This window comes from Taudactylus pleione, unplaced genomic scaffold, assembly GCF_031769625.1.
Source record: "Taudactylus pleione unplaced genomic scaffold, aTauple2 ptg000085l, whole genome shotgun sequence".
Classification (NCBI taxonomy): domain Eukaryota; kingdom Metazoa; phylum Chordata; class Amphibia; order Anura; family Myobatrachidae; genus Taudactylus; species Taudactylus pleione.
The window spans coordinates 17,089,841-17,098,464 of record NW_028284487.1 but is presented as its reverse complement, the minus strand read 5'-3'; positions in this window follow the sequence as shown (position 1 = coordinate 17,098,464).

Genomic DNA, 8,624 nt, shown 5'->3' with positions numbered 1-8,624 from the left:
AGAGGAGGACCCAAGTGCATCCTGGGAGCTAAAAGCTTAACTGTGTGGTGCCCATGGATCCTGTTCCAGCTATAACCCCAAGGTCAACCCTGTGGACCCTATGGACTTCGTAGAAACAGAGATAACAAAGGTAAGTTCTTACCACATCTCTTGTTTTCCCACATCCTATCTCTTAGTAGCCTGATCTGAGACCCCATAGTGTCACCAGGGCTACTGACAGCGCTGCCGTACTGGGAGGGGGCGTGACTAAGTCGTGGAGGTGTGGCCAGACCCTCTCCTTACTAAAAATAAAAATTATATTATGTTCATTTACGCGAAGCACGTGCAGCATAGTGGGGCACCAGTAGCAGATCCGGAGATGAGTGCAGTTGCTCCTCCTGCACATCACACAGGGAGAAAGTGGACTGACTGCTGCTGCAGCAACAGCCTCTCTCTCTAGCCCAGCACACAGCAGCATGTGTGCTGGGCTGGGGAGAGAGGCTGCTGTAGCAGACGTCAGTTCGCTCTATCCCTGCGCAAAGTACCACATCCTGTTACAGGGGCTAGGTGGGGGCTGCAGGACCCGGCCCCTCCAACAGGCCTGGGTAAAGAACACCCACCAGGAGTGTGTCTAGGGATCCGAGCGCCCCTGGCAATGTAATGGACTGGCGCCCCCCTCCCCCCATAATTTCAAGCTGTGGCCCCAGTAGTATTCCCCCCTAACCATTGCCCCCAGTAGCGGCCACCCTCCCCATTCAATGCCCCCAGTAGAAGTCCCCCCTATGTAGTGCCCCCAGTAGTAGTTCCCCTATGCATTGCCCCCAGTAGTAGTTCCCCCTATGCATTGCCCCCAGTAGTAATCCCCTGTATGCATTGCCCCCAGTAGTAGTCTACTTATGCATTGCCCCCCAGTAAAAATCCCCCCTATGCTGCTTTGCCCCCAGTAGCGGCCACCCCCTTTACAGTGCCCCCAGTAGCGGCCACCCCCTTTACAGTGCCCCCAGTAGCGGCCACCCCCTTTACAGTGCCCCCAGTAGCGGCCACCCCCTTTACAGTGCCCCCAGCAGCGGCCACCCCCTTTGCAGTGCCCCCAGTAGCGGCCACCCCCTTTGCAGTGACCCCAGTAGCGGCCACCCCCTTTGCAGTGACCCCAGTAGCGGCCACCCCCTTTGCAGTGCCCCAAGTAGTGGCCCCCCCCCCTCTGCAGTGCCAGAAAAAAAAACATACAGGAACAAAAAATAACACAACTTACCTGATGCCGACGACTGCCGCTGTCCGCGCCTCCAGGCCCGCTCTGCAGTATGGGAGAGACATCATGACGTCTCTGCCATCACTCGCTGCGAGGGGAGCCGGAAGACGGAGCTCATGATTGATCTCCAGCTGGCTCCCTCCGTGGCCGCAGCAGCCAATGAGAGTCTGTCTGACTCTCACTGGCTGGCTGCTATATCAAACACACAGCCGCCGCTGGTAGCTGTGTGTTTGTTACTGTGTAGGGCAGACCGCTGTCACTGCGGTCTGCCCTACACTTGTGGGGCCCGGGTGGACTAGTGGTGGCTGCACCGCCGCTAGTTCCGGCCTGATCCACTCCTTGGCTGCTGGTGGCACTGCCGGACGGGGCCCCCCTTTGGCCGGCGCCCCTGGCAAGTGCCATCCTGGCCAATGGGTAGATACGCCCCTGACACCCACTTCCGCCCCCTCCTCTCTGCTCCCCTGAGTAGGGATGGACATCGGAAGCCCACCATCATATGATGGCAGTGCTTCCACCATTGAATCTTTAGATGCGATGGTAACTAACCATTGCATCAAAAGCATTTAATGGTGAAAACTATTCATATGAATAGTAAAGGGGCGGGGTTAGGGGAGGGGCTCGGACACGAAGAAAAAAAACCCAGGCAAGGCACAGGCAGGCAGAGCTGATTAGGACGAGGAGGAGAATGGGAAACACTGCCATGCTGCTGCTGTGGGCACTTAAAGCAACAAGAAAGTGAAGTGTAAAAAACATGTATAAAATATACTTATGACACACAGAAAACAAACCTCTTACATCACCAGCAGAGAAATCACTCTCCATCTCTGCTGTGAAAACGTTTTTAGATGTCCCTCTGTGTGTCTGTGAGTGACAGCTGCTGCAGGGGCAGGGCTGCACACTGATTGGCTCTCACTGTCTCAGAGAGCCAATCAGAGCTAGCAGAGAGGGGTGGGGGGGCCAGGTCTGAGGCAGTGAGAGACAGCCTCCAACGATCCCAGCAACATGAGCCAGGAAGGTTATCAGAGGCAGAGACACAGCACACAGCAGTCAGGGGAGGCAGAGCTTTTAATTTTTAAAGAAAAGAAGCCACCATCGCAACACCATTGAATGATTACCATTCGATGGCAGCAAACATTGGAATGCTGCCATCGAATGGTAAAAACACTAACATAGGAAGAAAAACATCAATGGTCGGCAAACATCGACCATTGATGTCCATCCCTACCCCTGAGTGCCACACTCAACGGAAAAGGTCTGGAATTGTCATTAGACGGAACCTGACTATATGGGGGCAATTCATTTGCTAGTGTCTGCGGCTGTGACTAATTGGTGCCTGATGGAGCAATTCAACTGTTGCTCCGTTCAGTCACGATAACTGCCGGCGCCAACATCTCCCCCCAGTGGGGGCCCGGATACTGCAGCCATCCCTGCCCCCGTAATAGGATTTGGTACTTTGGACAGGGAGAGATAGGACTGACTACTGCTGCAGCAGCTTCTCTCCCTAGCCAAGCACACAGGAGCGTGTGTGCTTGGCTGGGGAGAGAGGCTGCTGCAGCAGCCGCTAGTCCTCTCTCTCCCTGCACAAAGTACCACATCCTGTTACAGGGACGGGGCTGCAGGACACTGGTCCCTCCAACAGGCTGGGGCCCAGATAAAGAGTAACCCGTCTCGGTGCTACTGAGTGCTACACTCGACGACAAAGGTCTGGAGTTGTCACTGGACGGAACCTTACATCTGACTATATGGGGGAGATTAAATTGTTAGTACCCACAGCTGTCTGACGGAGCAATTCAATTGTTCGCGATTGCCACCATCGCCAACCACCATCGCCAACATTTCTCCTCGTAGCCTCCTGAGGTGACGAGCAGAAATGTACAATAAGTCCGTGGTTTGGGCTGCCCTTACCAGGACTTTAGACAGTTTAGCTGTTTTACGTGGCTGAACCCGGTCTAATTGGGCGTGACAAGTACCATAATTAATGGGCGCCCAAAACAGAAATATTGCTACATTTGGGTGCCCATTAATTAGTGTGCCTAAAAAAACTATTGAATTGACCCCTATGTGCTCACGTACATTCAGTTGCCACTTTCAAACAATTTACCTTGTCTCATTTGTTGCATTGACCATTCTTCTCTTCTATCATGGCTTAGGAACTAGAGGAAATTGCAAGAGTCTCCTTGCACGTGGGGTTTACTAATGAGGCAAAGCCAGCATCTCATTTAAGCAATTTTCTTTTGGGGGACCATTCAACCCTGGGTATAGAGGCTCGTCATAGAGCAAGGCACTTAGGGGCTCTAGAAGAGTTGACGTTTGTCCAACTTGAAAGCGTAACTGCACATGCACAGTACAATTGTGTACGTGTAGGTCTGCATGTAGAATTAGGTGTATCTGTCCATTGCACCTCAGTACGCTTAGAGAGGCAGAAGAGGCAGTATAGTGTAATCAGAGTATAGTAATCGCACTCCATGCACCTCATGTTCTATGGAGGGGCAGAGGAGCACAGTTACACATCTTAGGAATTGCGTCGGTTACAGCAACTTCCCACCTGGTGTGCACAAAGTCAAACCAACACTAATACTTGCAGCTTAGGCTACTATTGGCGGAATAGGGGGGGGTGGCAAAGTGTGGGGAAACCCCAATAGTGCCATCACCAGCACTAGGCTATGCCAGCCAGTTTTAATGCCACTACAATAATACTGACCAGCATATGATAGTTAGCTTGGACTATATTGCCTAGTAACATCGGTTCCACCATGAAATGAAGGCCAGACTTCCAGGAAAAAAAAAAAAACGCCCCATGCAGAAAGCACCAGACTTATTTCCACACCTCTAGTTGACTGTTCATTTGGTCAAATTAAACTGATATAGTAGCATTTTTACATGATGCACTACTGATCTCTGCATGCCCTGGCCACCATGATGTGTTATGGAAAAGCTTGAGCTTATGGTACGGCAAGTGCCAGCATAAGCCATGACTGCCAAGGCATGCTGGCACTTATAGAACAACAGATGCCAGCATGCCCTGGCAACCATGGTCCGCTGGGAACTAAAATGCTATTGGCAAAATGCTGAAAAAAAACACATATTTTATTAGAAATCAATAGACCCTGACACACAACCATCATTCACCAATGTATTGCTAATTCCTGGGGTGTGGTTGTGGGGTTTCCTCTTCGGTATGTAGGCAGTAACAAATGTTAAACATAAAAATTCCTCACCCTGCCCACTGTAACCTAGCTAGTGCACAATAGATGGCTGCCTTGCCTGGTACTTTCAAGGGCAGGATAAGCAACCCATTGCATTATTTATGCAGTGGGGATCCTGTTAGATCACTATTCACTTTGTCCTTGTAGGTCTTATGTATTGCTTATTCGCACATTGCAACCAACGTAGTGTGCCCAACATGACTGCCTCATCCGGTGCTCAGTGTAGAATGAAAAATTCAATGTTCATAGGAACTTGCAAGAATATCGCCTAGCATTCTTACTGTATCTCGCCCTTTGTGCGTGGTCAGTTTCAGTACCCAGTGTAATCCTAAATGGCTGCCTCACCTGAATCCTTCGTGGGTAGGATGAATAAATCCTTGCAACTGATGACCCAAAATGGCTGCCACACCCTTTGTATCACCACCATGTATTTCATGCAAATCTAAACTCTTATTATGTTCATAGTTTCTGTATTGTTTTTTTGAAAATCTAAATCGCTGTATTATATCCTTATTATCTGTTAAGCTCCTTGAGTCCTAGTGTAGCAAACGCTCTATAAAAAATAAATTATTATTATAAGAGGAACTTTCTTCTTTTATACAGTGGGGAAATCACATCTGTAATACATAGTCCTAATAACCTGCAAGTGCTTGATACTATTGTAGGTTCTCATACACTTTTAGAATATATTACACTAGTACACAGGTTCCCAAACACGTTCCTCAGGACCCCAAAAAGTGCATGTTTCCAGGTCCCCTCACAGAATCACAAGTTAAATAATTAGCTCCACATGTGGATCTTTTAAAATGTGTCAGTGAGTAATGACTACGACTGAGTACCTGCTGGGTGACCTGGAAAACATGACCTGTGTGGGGTCCTGAGGACCGAGTTTGAGAACCACTGGCTTATCCTATTAAAAATGCATTTTGCATACTATACAAAGTTGCAGGCATCTTATTGCAAAATTAATATTGCTTTTTAGAGGGAATTGAGACAAACTGTACAGCAGTACCTTAATATGAAGACTGCTCATATCCCATCCCAACAGGAAACCTTTGTTTACCACTTCCAGTCCTTGGGGCCCTAACAGTGCATGTTTTACAGATCTCAGTATCACAAGGGAAATAGCACCATCTGTGGATCTTTTAAAATGTGTCAGCCAGTAATGATTACATCTGTGCACTAACTAGGATATCTGACAAACATGCACTGTGAAGAAGTTGGTAAACACTGCCATAGGAATAAGGATGCTTCTGCACATAGCTACATAAGGAATCTTCTCTTATTCATATTTTTCTTTCTTTGTTTCATCGCGGCTCCAGCAGCATTCACTAATCTCCCGGCTGCCAGAAATCGCTGTTTGGTGACAGAGGTGGAGCTGTAACTGGCGCCTCCATTAATGCCCTTCCCTGATTTCATCTGAGAATTATGGTCCCTACCGACGCAGGTAGTATCCAGTGTACATGGTGCAGCTAGCACCAATGGTGCATGAGCACAATACCAACCAAATTCCAGAGGCTGTCTGAGCAGCATGCCTAATGCCTCCCACTCCTTCTAGGAAGGTGGAGGTCGCTTGCAAGTGATCAGCCTTGGCTGCTGAATTCTGCAGTGCAGGTTCTCCGGTGGTCGGGGTCAGGTCAAGCAGCTAGGCCCGGCGACAGGGGAAAAGGGGGGATCTAAGGGGACACCTGTACCGGGCCCCAAGATCCACATGAGCACAAAATAAGCCTGTGGACTCACAGTGACTGATATATCATACAGAGAACATCACAGTGACTGACATTTTATACAGACAGCATCACAGTGACTGACATCATGCAGAGAGCATCATAGTGACTGACATATACAGAGAGCATAGTGACTGACATATACAGACTGACATTTTATACAGAAAGCATCACAGTGACTGACATCATGCTGAGAGCATCATAGTGACTGACATATCATACAGAGAGCATCACAGTGACTGATATATCATACAGAGAGCATCACAGTGACTGACATTTTATACAGACAGCATCACAGTGACTGACATCATGCAGAGAGCATCATAGTGACTGACATATACAGAGAGCATCACAGTGACTGACATTTTATACAGACAGCATCACAGTGACTGACATCATGCAGAGAGCATCATAGTGACTGACATATACAGAGAGCATCAACGTGACTGACATTTTATACAGAAAGCATCACAGTGACTGACATCATGCAGAGAGCATCATAGTGACTGACATATCATACAGAGAGCATCACAGTGACTGATATATCATACAGAGAGCATCACAGTGACTGACATTTTATACAGACAGCATCACAGTGACTGACATGCAGAGAGCATCAAAGTGACTGACATTTTATACAAAAAGCATCACAGTGACTGACATCATGCAGAGAACATCATAGTGACTGACATATACAGAGAGCATCAAAGTGACTGACATTTTATACAGAAAGCATCACAGTGACTGACATCATGCAGAGAGCATCATAGTGACTGACATATACAGAGAGCATCACAGTGACTGACATATCATACAGAGAGCATCACAGTGACTGACATTTTATACAGACAGCATCACAGTGACTGACATGCAGAGAGCATCATAGTGACTGACATACAGAGAGCATCAAAGTGACTGACATTTTATACAGAAAGCATCACAGTGACTGACATCATGCAGAGAGCATCATAGTGACTGACATATACAGAGAGCATCAAAGTGACTGACATTTTATACAGAAAGTATCACAGTGACTGACATCATGCAGAGAGCATCATAGTGACTGACATATCATACAGAGAGCATCACAGTGACTGACATTTTATACAGACAGCATCACAGTGACTGACATACAGAGAGCATCAAAGTGACTGACATTTTATACAGAAAGCATCACAGTGACTGACATCATGCAGAGAGCATCATAGTGACTGACATATCATACAGAGAGCATCACAGTGACTGACATTATACAGAGAGCATTACAGTGACTGACATATCATACAGAGAGCATGGCAGTGACTGACATACAGAGAGCAGCGCAGTGACTGACATATCATACAGAGAGCATCACAGTGACTGACATATACAGATAGCATGGCAGTGACTGACATCATACAGAGAGCATTACAGTGACTGACATATACAGAGAGCAGCGCAGAGACTGACATCATACAGAGAGCATCACAGTGACTGACATACAGAGAGCATTACAGTGACTGACATATCATACAGGGAGCAGCGCAGTGACTGACATCATACAGAGATCATCACAGTGACTGACATATCATACAGAGAGCATCACAGTGACTGACATCATACAGAGAGCATGGCAGTGACTGACATCATACAGAGAGCATCACAGTGACTGACATATCATACAGAGAGCATCACAGTGACTGATATATACAGAGAGCATTACAGTGACTGACATATCATATAGAGAGCATCACAGTGACTGACATCATACAGAAAGCATCACAGTGACTGATATATCATACAGAAAGCATCACAGTGACTGACATATCGTACAGAGAGCATCACAGTGACTGCCATATACTGCAGAGAGCTTCAGTGACTGCCATATAATACAGAGAATATCACAGCGACCACCACATAATGCAAAGAACATTGCAGTATGTGTAATTCATAGTTTTTTTTATAAGGCGAGGATCTAATTTTACAGCCACAAGGGCCAGTTTAGGCATGCCATAGCATAAGTGTTTTTTGGGGCAGCTGTTGTGTTGTATGTTTACAATTGTCTCTGAGGAAACGGCCAGATACAAGAAGGCTGAGAAACGCGTTAGACTTATTTCCTTATTTATGACTGAACTTCAGACGGAATATTAAGCACCGGCACAGGCTTTATTTCCAGCAGCCGTGCACCAGCAAATAGCCGGCTTATTTATTTTGGCTTCAACGGAGCTCCGACTGTGTGTGGCAGGAATACCAACAGCCGCAGATCCAGCTGATATTCGGCTCAGCTCTCCTCCTGGTTCTCCCTTACACGGAGCCCTGACCGCTGACTAACAGTGATCATTTACTGCTGCGGCGATTGAAAGCATATACACACCAGTCAGATGGCTCCTGCTAGGTGACTCCACACTGAGTGGTTATTCAGGACTGCTATATTCCCGGTGTACATCATCATCATTACCCCTCTGTGCGGTGACTTTTCAACAT